The 12,454-nt window shown below is 40.3% G+C and overlaps 1 protein-coding gene and 1 pseudogene across 9 annotated transcripts in view; one reads left to right on the top strand and one right to left on the bottom strand.

The window, feature by feature from the left end:
• Positions 1-12,454, top strand: part of DST (dystonin) — a 494,942-nt gene that overhangs the window by 72,695 nt on the left and 409,793 nt on the right. The gene's annotated exons all lie outside the window — the stretch shown is intronic.
• Positions 7,771-8,323, bottom strand: LOC101138096 (large ribosomal subunit protein uL22-like; annotated as a pseudogene).

Raw genomic sequence — 12,454 nt, 5'->3', positions numbered from 1 at the left:
ACCTAGACATACCACTATATGCATGTTACTTGGAACTATTTTTTTTTTTTTTCCGAGACGAAGTCTCGCTCTGTCTCCCAGGCTGGAGTGCAGTGGCGTGATCTCTGCTCACTGCAAACTCCGCCTCCCGGGTTCCTGCCATTCTCCTGCCTCAGCCTCCCGAGTAGCTGGGACTACAGGCGCCTGCCACCGCGCCTGGCTAATTTTTTTGTATTTTTTAGTAGAGACGGGGGTTTCACTGTGTTAGCCAGGATGGTCTCGATCTCCTGACCTCGTGATCCACCTGCCTTGGCCTCCCAAAGTGCTGGGATTACAGGCATGAGCCACCGCGCCCGGCCAGAAGTATTAAGATAAATGCAGTAAGATACGTAGAAAGTTGAAAGTGGTTGTGTCTGAGAAGGTGGGAAGAAGAGCCAGGGGACCACATTTTTTTTGTGTATAATCTATTTATTGATTCGAGTGCAAAGAGAAATCAAATTTATTCTTTCTCACTAATTACCATTTAACTCACTCTCTACTCCTAAGGAAAAACTCAAGGCAGGTGCCACAACTTTACTGGTGATTCTTAGATAATGGAAAGCCCTTGGGTCACTGTCAAGCATTAAATATTTTTGCTTCGTCTAATAATAATATAACTCCAGTCTAGCCTCATGAATTATTACAACTTCATATTCAACGTTAATATTTTTTGCCTTCTCTCAGCTTGACAGAGATTCAGGCTGCAGTGGCAAAGGACGTGGTTGGTTTTTTCCCTCTCTTCTCTCCTCATTTTCTCCTGTTGTTGTTTCTGACTGCTCTAGGATTGGCCAAGGAGAGAGGGGATTAGGGGACAAGGGCCTAGTTTTGCACAGCCCTTATAGTTATGACCTGGCAGTTTGTGTCCTCTGAATGTGTTGTATTTCCTTTCATCTGGGAAAAGATTTTTCTTTGCTCGTGTATTCCTGCCTTGGTCCTCTGAGCTTCTGATGCTTCACCCCATCTGTTTGGTCCCTCCTTCCATCCACAAATTCCTCTTGGATAGGATCCCTTTGAATAGGAGCTTAAACTAGTTCCCTCTGACCCTGGGTCCATGACAGATCTCCCAAAAGCATGTGCCATGTAGGGGCAGCTCAGTGCCAAGCATGCCTTTTATTCCAGCCACAGTCTTCACCTTTAGAGTCTTTTGGTGAGAGTCATATTCTAGTCACATGTTCCTTAAACTCCAGGGGAGACATGTTTTACCCTTCAAGGTGTCTCCTTGAAGCCCTCTCTCTTGGTTTAAGGCATAGGATATGCACACCAACCTCTCTTCTAGGAGGAAATGCTCAAGACATAAATAGCTTTCTACACAACAATCTCTCCTCTTGGTTTCTGGCTTTGTCTACCCTCTTAGAGTGGTGATGGGCTCATGTTGCTCTAATCTGTGTCACACTGTCCTAACGTGGTTGTCACAGATGGTTTAGCACAGGGCATTGCGTACATTTGTGGGAAAGATTTTTTTTTTTAACTTCCAATTCATTACAGGTCTATACCTGGCCCTTTATTGCATGACTGGTCTTCAGTTCACATCACACTGGTGATGTATTATGTGAGTTCAACAGCACCTGAAACAGTCTGTTCAACAAGACAAGTCTATTGACCAGTTGTACTTCCAAAGCAGTGTCAAATTATTCTAAAAGTCTCTAAATACTTCCAATTTCTGTATTTATCTTATAGCAAACCAATAAAAACAGTTCTCAGACTGGCATTTGTCCATGGGCATATTTTGAGTTGCACTGTTCCAACACTTTCCTTTAGGACTGGGGGATAGTGGCATTTATTGTATTGTTCCCAGCCTATGGGATATCAGTTGAAACTAATTAAAAATGTTCCAATTTGATATCCTGTTAGAATAGATTTTCATTAATTCCACACATATTTATTGTTTGCTCTGTGCCACAGATCCCATAAAAATAAAAACAAATAACTAAATTTATTTATGTATTTATTTTCAGATGGAGTCTCACTCTGTCACCCAGGCTGGAGTACAGCGGCACAATCTTTGCTCACTGCAACCTCCGCCTCCTGGGTTCAAGTGATTCTCCTGCCTCTGCCTCCCAGGTAGCTGGGATTACAGGTGCCTGCCACCATGCCCAGCTAATTTTTTGTATTTTTTAGTAGAGACAGGGTTTCACCATGTTGGTCAGGCTTGTCTTGAACTCCTGACCTCAAGTAATCTGCCCACCTCGGCCCCCACAAAGTGCTGGGATTACAGGCGTGAGCCACTGAGCCCGGCCAAATAACTAAATTTATATTATGCTAGGAGGTGGTAAATGGTATGAAGAAAAATGCTTCAGGTAAGGGGGAAGATAGTGTTGGGGTGGGATGATGGGTTTACATTGCACAGTCAGGGAACATTCTTTGATAAGGTGACATTTGATCAGAGCCAGGTATCTAGGTAACAGCCTTTTAGGCCAAATGTTTTTTAGCATTATTTGCTTCTTACAGGCACGTTTTACTTTGATACAAATACAAGTCAATTTAAAATGAATGGGGAAAAAATGACTAGGAGATACAGACATGGAAAGAACCTTTATAAATTACCCTTTAAAGGAGTTTGCCTAAGAAGAGACAGGAATTTAGGCAGTAAGCTGGGGAGGATATAGGATTCAGAAAGGTCTTTCATAAGATGGGAAACATTTGAGATATTTTAGGGAGATGAAAGGGGGCCTTTCCTAGGCCTGGACAGAGTGCAGGTGAGGGTAAGAGTAGAAATGGATACATTTGGGGATAGCTAGAAGTTGTTAAAGAAAAACAGTGCTGAGAACCCAGTTGATGTTAGATGGTTGGACATTTGTCGAGGGATTAAGCTGCTTCATTGAGTAGTGTTTTCAAAGCACATTTCAGCCATTTAGAATTGGGAGTTAAGGTGAATGTTTCAACTGATCCAAGATAGAGGGTGGACTTGATAGCTCTAAAGGAGGCAGCTGGGATATTGATGTCAAGAGAATGCTTGAAATGATGCATCATGAGGCTTGATGAGGAAGAACAGGAAATCTTAACGGCAGTCCAGGAACAGAGCATTAGAGGTCTGGATTAGCTTGAAGAGGAGTGAGAGAGCTGGAGAGCCAAAAATTGGAGGTCACATTTTTGGGTTACAATGAGAGGTCTCAGAGTTGGTTCAGTACCAGGTGATGTCACCATCCAGAATGGGGCCATGGCATGCTGGGAGAAGAAGAGAGAAGATAAAGATTATTTGAACTCAGGAGGCTAGGAACTTTTGTGGCTGAGGTGTTGGCTGGCCCATCCACATGAATGTGGAAATCTTCCCAGATGACTACACTCAAAGTGAAGATGAAGCAATGAGTCAGGTTCCAAAGTCCTCAGCAAATGAGGGAGTGTGACCAGAGGTCAGACAGTGACAATTCAGGGAAAGGAAGAGAGTGGCATTGGATGATGTTTCCCTCCGGGATTTCGATGAGACATGCAGGAGAAGCAGAAGCCTCTGCTGGAGAGGTGCAGAGGTATAGAGAGCAGGCACTTAACAAATACAACGTGGAATGATTAAGGTAAGGCAAGCAGTGGAGACGGCACTTTTGTGAGGAGTTAGAGCTTCCTGACAAATGAAGGTTTCAAAGGGCACCTAGAAAAGAGTTGACTAGGCAGGCAGCAGTGGAGCAGCTACAGAGTAGCAAAAGGATGATAGTTTTTGAGAAAAGAGTTGCCCATGGGGCTTGAATTTGGAGGTAGTATACAAGTATGGTAGGGAGAAGTGGTGTGGTGGATAAGTTCACCTGTGCTAAGATTCCAGCAGCTCTAGGGATGGAGCCAGGGGTAGCCACAGACAGCCCCTCTGCCATTGACACCAATAATCTGTAGCCTTTGCTCCTGGCCCGATGGTGTGTCCATTAGACACTCTGGTCTGTCCTTAGGGTCCGTGAGCTCTTCAAAGGTTTTTTGAGATCACTGGGACCTAAATACATGTTATTGATTCCAAAATAAGAAGCTTGGAACTTAACTTTAAAAACAATCTTTAATTAAATGACTAGTCATTATTTCAACTGCCCAGTTGCAATTCAACTTTTGTATAATTGTGCATAAGTGAAATTTAAAATTACCCAAAAATAACTTTTAACAAAATATATTTTTCAAATAATAAAAGCCCTTTCAAGCATTTAATGGAAAATGTATTGAATGTGTCTGAGTATATGTCTAATGTGATGAGACCTGTAAAAGAGTGGCTCAGGGCCCTGTGAGCATCTTAAAACATCTCTGGCAGGCGGGGCATGGTGGCTCACGCCTGTAATCCCAGCACTTTGGGAGGCTGAGGTGGGCGGATCACGAGGTCAGGAGATCGAGACCATCCTGGCTAACATGGTGAAACCCCGTCTCTACTAAAAATACAAAAAATTTAGCCGGGCTTGGTGGCGGGCGCCTGTAGTCCCAGCTACTCGAGAGGCTGAGGCAGGAGAATGGGGTGAACCTGGGAGGCGGAGCTTGCAGTGAGCGGAGATTGCACCACTGCACTTCAGCCTGGGCGACAGAGTGAGACTCCATCTCAAAACAAACAAAAAAACAAAAAACATCTGTGGCTTAGGTTCCAAATAGAAGCTCAGTCAGGAGTTGTTAGAAGGTTATGTGTTTGTGTGCGATTGAAGATGGTATTAGTAAAGATAACCAGGCCTTTGATATGACCTTGTTTAGGTGGCTGAGAAAGGGATCCAGTAGTCTGAGGAATCTCACCTTTCAAGGGTGTTAGTTTTGGCATCTACTTTTGGTGATTTGGTGCTAATTTTATTATTTCTTCGAGATCTCTTAAATATCACATGATTTGAGGTGCATGTGGAGCGATTAGAACGGATAGATATTTTTCAGGCTCATGTGGGAAAGAATGCAGAATTTGGAGTTTAAGAACTGGATTTAAACTGGAACAGTCACTTATCTCTTTTAGCCATAGTTTTCCCTTATGTAGAATGAGAATGATAGCAATGCACATTTCATAAGATTGTTGCAGGGATTAAATGAGATAATATTTTTGACAAGTTTTGTGAGCTATTAAATGAACTACAAATGTAGTTATGATTGACAGTGGTTTTAGGTGGTGATAAGAGGGATGAAAAGAAAGTAAGATGGTGAATTCATGACACCCATTGGCTCATGTGCCACTTTCAGTTGTTTATTTAATTTATATAAATTTAAGTTTTATTTATTGATTTTTTTTAAGAGATGGGATCTCGCTGTGATGCCCAGGCAGGAGAGAAGTGGTGCACTCATAGCTCTCTGCAGCCTTGAACTCCTGGGCTCAAGTGATCCTCTCACCCTGGCCTCCCAAAGTGTTGGGATTACAGGTGTGACCCACCAGAGGCAACTTTGTTTTTAATTTTTATGGATACTAATAGTTGTACATATTTATGGGGTACATGGTTTTTTTGTTTTGTGTTTTTTAAGAGACAGGGTCTCTCTGTGTTGCCCAGGCTGGAGTGCAGTGGTTATTCACAGGTGTAAAGTATACTACAGCCTTGTATTCCTAGGTTCTAGTGATCCTCCCACCTCAGTCTCCCAAGTAGTAGGACTATAGTTATGCACCACTGAAGCTGGCTTACATGTGGTGCTTTGATACAAGCATAGTGTGTAATGGTCAGATCACAATTGGGATATTCATCACCTCAAACGTTTATCATTCCTTTGTGCTGGGAGACATTCCAAACCTCTTCTAGCTATTTAGAACTATACAATAAAGTATTAACCACAGCTATCCTATATTGATCCCAAACACTAGATCTTGTTCCTTCTGAGTGTATTTTTGTGCTCATTAACCAACCTCTCTTCATCTCCCCTCTCCGCCCAACCTTCCCAGCTTCTGGTAAACACCTTTCAATTCTCTATCTTCATGAGATCCACTATTTTAACTCCAACATGAGTGAGAACAGGCAATATTTTTCTCTTTGTGCTTGGCTTACTGCACTTAACATAATGCCTTCCAGTTCCGTCTATGTTGCTGTAAATGACAGAATTTCATTCTTCTTTATGACTGAATAATATTCCTTTGTGTATATATATATCTCACAATTTCCTTATAATTTCATCCATTGATGGACACTTAGGTTGATTTCATATCTTGCTATTGAAATGCCTCAGTACATTGGTCTAGGCAAAGATTTCTTCAGTAAGACCTCAAAAGCACAGGAAACCAAAGCAAATTGACAAGTGGGATCACATCAAGCTAAAAAGCTTCAGAGGAAAAAATCAACAAAGAGAAGAGACAGCCCACAGAATGGGAAAAAAATATTTGCCAGCTATTCATCTGACAAGTGATTAATAACCAGAGTATGTGAGGAACTCAAACAACTCAAGAGCAAAAAGACAAATAATCTGATTAAAAAATGGGCAAAAGATCTAAATAGATATTTCCCTAAAGAAGACATACAAATGACGAACAGGTATATGAAAAGATGCTCAACATTACTAATTGTCAAGGAAATGCAAATTAAAACTACAATGGGATATCATCGCACCCTGGTAAAAATGTCTGTTATCAAAAAGAAAATAACAGATGCTAGCAGGTATTCAGGGAAAGGAGAATGCTCGTTGGTAGGAATGTAAGTTTAGTACAGCCATTATGGAAAACAAAATATGGAGGTTCCTCAAAAAACTAAAAATAGAACTACTATATTGATCTAGCATATAGTAGTTCCCACTGCTGGGTATATATCAAAAAAAAAAAAAAAGGGGGGAGGGGGGAATCAGTGTGTTGAAGAGATTCTGCACTTCCATACCTATTTATTTTTAAATTACTCTATCTTTCTATCTATCTGATAAGTACCTATACACCCCCACTCAAAACAAAAGCTAAGATCTTGGTAGTAACCTATGTCTAATGATATGGTCTCTTTTTCCATTGGCCTGAGTGTTCTTACTCAAGATAACCATCATTCCGAAACACATTTCATCATTCTCTTGTTTCCCTGTTCACAGAGTTTTATTGCTAGTCTATTTATTCCTAAAAAGTTTAAATTTTTTATTTTATTTATTTGTTTTCTTAGAGGTGGAGTCTTACTCTGTTGCCCAGGCTAGAGTGCAGTGGTGCCATCATAGCTCACTGCAGCCTCAAACTCCTGGGCTCAAGTGATTCCTCCACCTCATCCTCTTGAGTAGCTGTGACTACAGGTATGAGCCACTGCGCCTAGCTTAAAAAATTTAAATTTTAAAATTTTAGTTACTTTTAACTTAATAAAAAATGTTATCATACTTTATGTAATTATTTGAAACTAACTTTTTTCACTTAATATGCTATTGCTAATAGTATTGCTAATAATATTGTTCACTATAGTTTATTTGTTTCAACTTTTGTGTGACTATACCACAGTTTGCTCATTTGCTCTCTTGTAAGTGGGACCTTTGTTTTCAGGCCTTTACTGTATGAGTGCCACTATGCATTTTCTTGTACATGCCTCTTACTGTTCATGTGCAGTTTTTCTTGTGTATATGCTTAGTGGAATTACTGGATCAATTCTTAGTAGAATCGCTGGATATACATGAAAGTTCAACTTCAGGAGATAATGCCAAACTCTTTTTCAAAATACCTGCACCCATTTATACTTTCCTCAGCCACGTCTAAGCGAGCATGAGGAGCCACGTTCTTTTCAACACATAGCAATATTAGACTTAAATTTTTTTTCCAGTTGAATACATGCAATCTGTTAACCTCATTGTGGGCTTGATTTGCTTTACCCTGATTGTTAATGACGCCACACCTCTTTTCTTTTTCTTTTTCTTTTTTTACTTTTAATTGTATTTATTTTAACGCTGAATTTACTCCTGTGCTGTAAGTTTTTGTTTCTTCAGTTTCTTCTGGGATATCTTTTTCTTCTAGGCAACCCCCTCTTCTGGTTTAGGAACAATTTGTTCTTTTTCAGTAAGGATCATCTCGATGTGGCAGGGAGAGCTCATGTATGGGTTAATCCAACCATGAGCTCTGTAGGTCCAGCAGCGTGTCTTAGGTGCTTTGTTCATTTGGATATGCTCAATGACCAGAGAATCTACCTCTAAGCCCTTAAGTTCAGCATCACTCTCTGCATTTTTAAGCATGTGCAGCAAAAATTCAGCACTCTTTTTGGGCCACCGACCTTGTGTCCGGCCTCACTGCTTGGCCTGGGCACACCTGCCAACTCCAGCATTGTAACGTTGGAATGGTACACAGTTTCTGTAAAGTGACATCTTTCAGATACTTCGTGGCTTTTCGTATATGCATACCCTTGGTGTCCTGGGCAGTTTCACAAGTGTTCTTAAAGTGAACACGAAGATTTGAACCTCTTGATTTGCATGACTTTGTGGGGTTCTCTGGGTCAAGTAAATAGTGAACCATTTTCACAGATTACCTCAGGCCACTTAGGGGAAGAGGAAGAGCCCCACACATTTTTTCATATGTTTATATCTTTTTGTATGTTTATTAGCCATATATGTTTCCTCTTCTGCAAAATGTCTGTCCATTTCATTTGCTATTTTTCTTCTTTGGTTGTTTGTATGTTTTTTACTGATTTGAGTGGGTTCTTTATATATACATATTCTTTGTTCACTGAATTTTAATTTATATTATTATATTTTCATTGCTTGGTATTTTTGACAGTCTCTTATTCCTAACTCCTACTTTTGATACTCTTTTCCCTTTATTTAAATATATAAAATATGTTTATTTTATATGTAATATCTGATAATTAACATACCTGAAGTTTTTGCCTATGGATTTGTGTCTGTTGTTTCTATAGTTTCACCAGTGGGGCCTTGTTTCATTGTATGCTTTGTGATTTTCTTGTTGCCCAGGATGGAGTGTAATGGCATGATCTCGGCTCACTGCAACCTCTACCTCCTGGGTTCAAGTGATTCTCCTGCCTCAGCCTCCCGAGTAGCTGGGATTACAGGTGCCTGCCACCATGCCCGGCTAATTTTTGTATTTTTAGTAGAGACAGGGTTTCACCATATTGACCAGGCTGATCTTGAACGCCTGACCTCAGGTGATCTGCCCACCTCGGTCTCCCAAAGTGCTGGGATTACAGGCGTGAGCCACTGTGCCTGGCTGCTTTGTGACTTTTTACCATGAGCTCTTTTTTTTTTTTTTTTTTTTTTTTTTGCAGTTGCAAGATTTAATAGAGTGAAAATAGAGCTTCCGTAAAATGGGAGGGAACCCAAAGGGAGTTGCCTTTGCTGGCTTGAATGCCTGGGTTTATATCCTGATCATTGTCCCTCCCCTTGTGCTCTCAGGCGATAGATGATTGGCTATTTCCTTACCTCTTGTTTTTGCCTAGTTAGCATTTTAGTGAGCTCTCTTTACTACCTGATTGGTTGGGTATGAGCTAAGTTGCAAGCCCCGTGTTTAAAGGTGGATGTGGTCACCTTCCCAGCTAGGCTTAGGGATTCTTAGTTGGCCTAGGAAATCCAGCTAGTCCTGTCTCACCACGAGCTCATTTTTGACTGAACTTTATCTGTGGTAATTTTAGAGGCTAGGATTGAAAGTACATTTCTCCAGAGAGGATATTCTGTTAGTTTTGCCAGGGAAATCTAAAAAAAAAAAAAATCTCAGCTGGGTGCGGGTGGCTCATGCCTGTAATCCCAGCACTTTAGGAGGCCGAGGCAGGTGGATTGCTTGAGCTCAGGAGTTCAAGACTAGCCTGGGCAACATAACAAGACATCGTCTCTACTAAAAATCAAAATAATTAACTGGGCATGATGGCGCCTGCCTGTAGTCTCAGCTACTCGGGAGGCTGAGGTGGGAGGCTCGTTTCAGCCTGTGAGGTTGAGGCTGAGATTGTGCCACTGCACTTCAGCCTTGGTGACAGAGCGATTCCCTGTCTCAAAAAAATAAATAAAAATAAAATCTCAGTTTCAGAGTTTTTCATACTGCATAGATTGTGTGAACTTGGGCCATAAAATGCACATGAGAATCAGCTTGTGGTTATGAAGTTGTTTTTTTTTTCTTCTCTGTCCAGCCACAAGCTTGACATGGGCAAGTGTCCTTGCAATCTCAGGGTATTTTTCTTTGGTTTTCCTAGTTCATGCTTCCCTGGCTTTATTTGTTTCTGTTTCTATTTTTGTGTTTTCCACTGAGACTCCTTTGGCTTTGTCTTCTGTCCCCTGAGCAGGTCGTCCTACTCTTCTGTCCCCTGTTCGTCAAGTGAAACTTTAGATGAGAGGGAATCAGCCTAACATTTCTGTATTTGTGCTTTTGCTTTTCTATTGCTCTAGCCTCTAAGAATTTTTCTTATTTTCCTGCCCCTTTGCTGATTCATTTAAAAATATTTTATCCAGCATTTTTAGCTACTGTACAGCAGGGAGGTTTGTTAGGAAGTCAAGTCTGCAATATATCTGAGAAACCCTTGCCTTGTTTTTGTATGACTAAAGAGACTCCCCAAAATAGGTCCCCTCAGATCAGAGCCATATGTACCCCAAAGTTCTAGCATCCATACCTAGAGCCACCAAAAGTTTTTTAAAAAATCTGTACATCATTATCAAAGTACAGTAGCCATCGTCTGCGAAGACATATCTTTTAGTCCTTATTTTTAGTATAATTTCATTTCTATGTAGGGCTGTGCAGTACATTTAGCCAATTGTTTCTTATCTCTTGGTCTTAAAGCAGATGACAAAGGACCTTCATTTCCCACAGAGGGTAGAATTCATGTTTACATAGGGTATTGAGAAGTGCTGTGGTGACTCACTTATTTCAACTCTCAAATTTCAGTACATATTTGTCATTTCTGTTAGGCCAAATCAACTTCCTAATTGCACCATGTTTTGTTATAATTTGGAGTTGAACCTAAAACCTCCAATAGAGAAAATGTTCATGGAATATTTTTGTGATAAAATTAGATAAAAATTGTTAAATAGCAGTTGTGATTGTCAAATTATTTTATTTTATTGTTGATTTATTTTATCATTGGTTTTTATTTTTGTTTTTGGTAGTTAACATTCTAAAAAAATGTTGTAGTCCAAAATACACTTCTTTTTTTTGAGAGGACGGTGAGTTGTGGCATTGGGAGAGGGTATTTTCTGTTTTCTTACGTGTGCTACTCAATACACAATATCTCTGACTCATTAGCATTTAAACTTAGTTCAGGGTAACTATATAAAGAGGCTCTTTAGAAGTTTGAAAATGAAACATTAAAGGTATGGAATTTGTATATCCAAAAAGCTTTAGAGATGATGGATTTGTGGACAACTTAGGAACATCAAAAGTCATCCAGCCTGAGTTGTTGTTTTGAGGAAATAAGGCCCAGAACAGTGACCTGAGATGCTGAACTATCAGAACCACGATTGGAAGCAAGACCTCATAGTTGAGAACACTCTCTTCAATGCTGCATTGTTTTCCTGTTTACATGCCATGTTTAGCTAAGCATTTAAAATTGTTTATACTTACAAATTAAAAATAATTATTTCTACTTGCATGTTTTGTAAAATGAACTGACACCCCTCATGTTTAAAATTGATTTAGAAAACCCAGACATTTAATGTTTTTTAAAAAAACTACATAATAATATTTGGAATTTATGGGAGTATTAAACAGGCAACACAGCTTTCTGAAGTTTATTTCTAGAACACGGGTAATCACCATGACTCCAGGCACACCCGTCTGTTTATTAAAGCAGAAGAATTAGGAAGTCTGAGATGCAGCCGTTTCAGGATACTAGGGAAGTGAAAAATAGTTTTTTCTGAAATGAGAGCCCTAATATTTTTTTTTTTTTTGAGACGGAGTCTCGCTCTGTCACCAGACTGGAGTGCAGTGGCGCGGTCTCGGCTCACTGCAACCTCTGCCACCCGGGTTCAAGTGATTCTCCTGCCTCAGCCTCAGCCTCCCGAATAGCTGGTACTACGGCTGTGCACCACCATACCACAAAATACACTGATTTTTGTATTTTTAGTAGAGACGGGGTTTCACCATGTTGGCCAGGATGGTCTTAATCTCCTGACCTCGTGATCCGCCCACCTTGGCCTCCCAAAGTGCTGGGATTACAGGCTTGAGCCTCCGCATCCAGCCAAGCCCTGCTTTTTATAAATAAATGACTATCATTATTTCCTGTTTTTAAATCTTTTAAAAACTCTTTTGGAACTTTATCAGCTCCCTATAACTCCAGAGATAACCATAAATGAGACTGTAAAAGAAATGAAGTTATAAAGACAGGCATTTCATATCAACAGCATTTTTATTGATGCTGACCAACAATATTAACAGTAGTGGGCATTTCTTAAGCACTTCCTATGAGTCAGGCTCTGTGCTTGGCAATGGGCATTAGGTCATTTAATATAGCAACCCTAAGAGGTAGATATTCTTTATAAATAAGAAAGCCAAAGCTTAGAGAGTTTAAGTAGTTTGTCCAAAGTCCTATAGCTAATAAGTAGTGAAGCTGGGTCAGGAGGCACAGAGCTCTGCCAGACTACAGGGCCAGGTCTAGCCTCGGTTCTCTGTTATCCCCCCGGTTAGCTTGCTGAGAGCAATCCCATTTCTGAT

The sequence above is a fragment of the Gorilla gorilla genome, chromosome 5, assembly GCF_029281585.2.
Source record: "Gorilla gorilla gorilla isolate KB3781 chromosome 5, NHGRI_mGorGor1-v2.1_pri, whole genome shotgun sequence".
NCBI lineage: Eukaryota > Metazoa > Chordata > Mammalia > Primates > Hominidae > Gorilla > Gorilla gorilla.
Note: the sequence above shows the minus strand (reverse complement) of the source record. Positions and strands in the feature narration are given on the sequence as shown.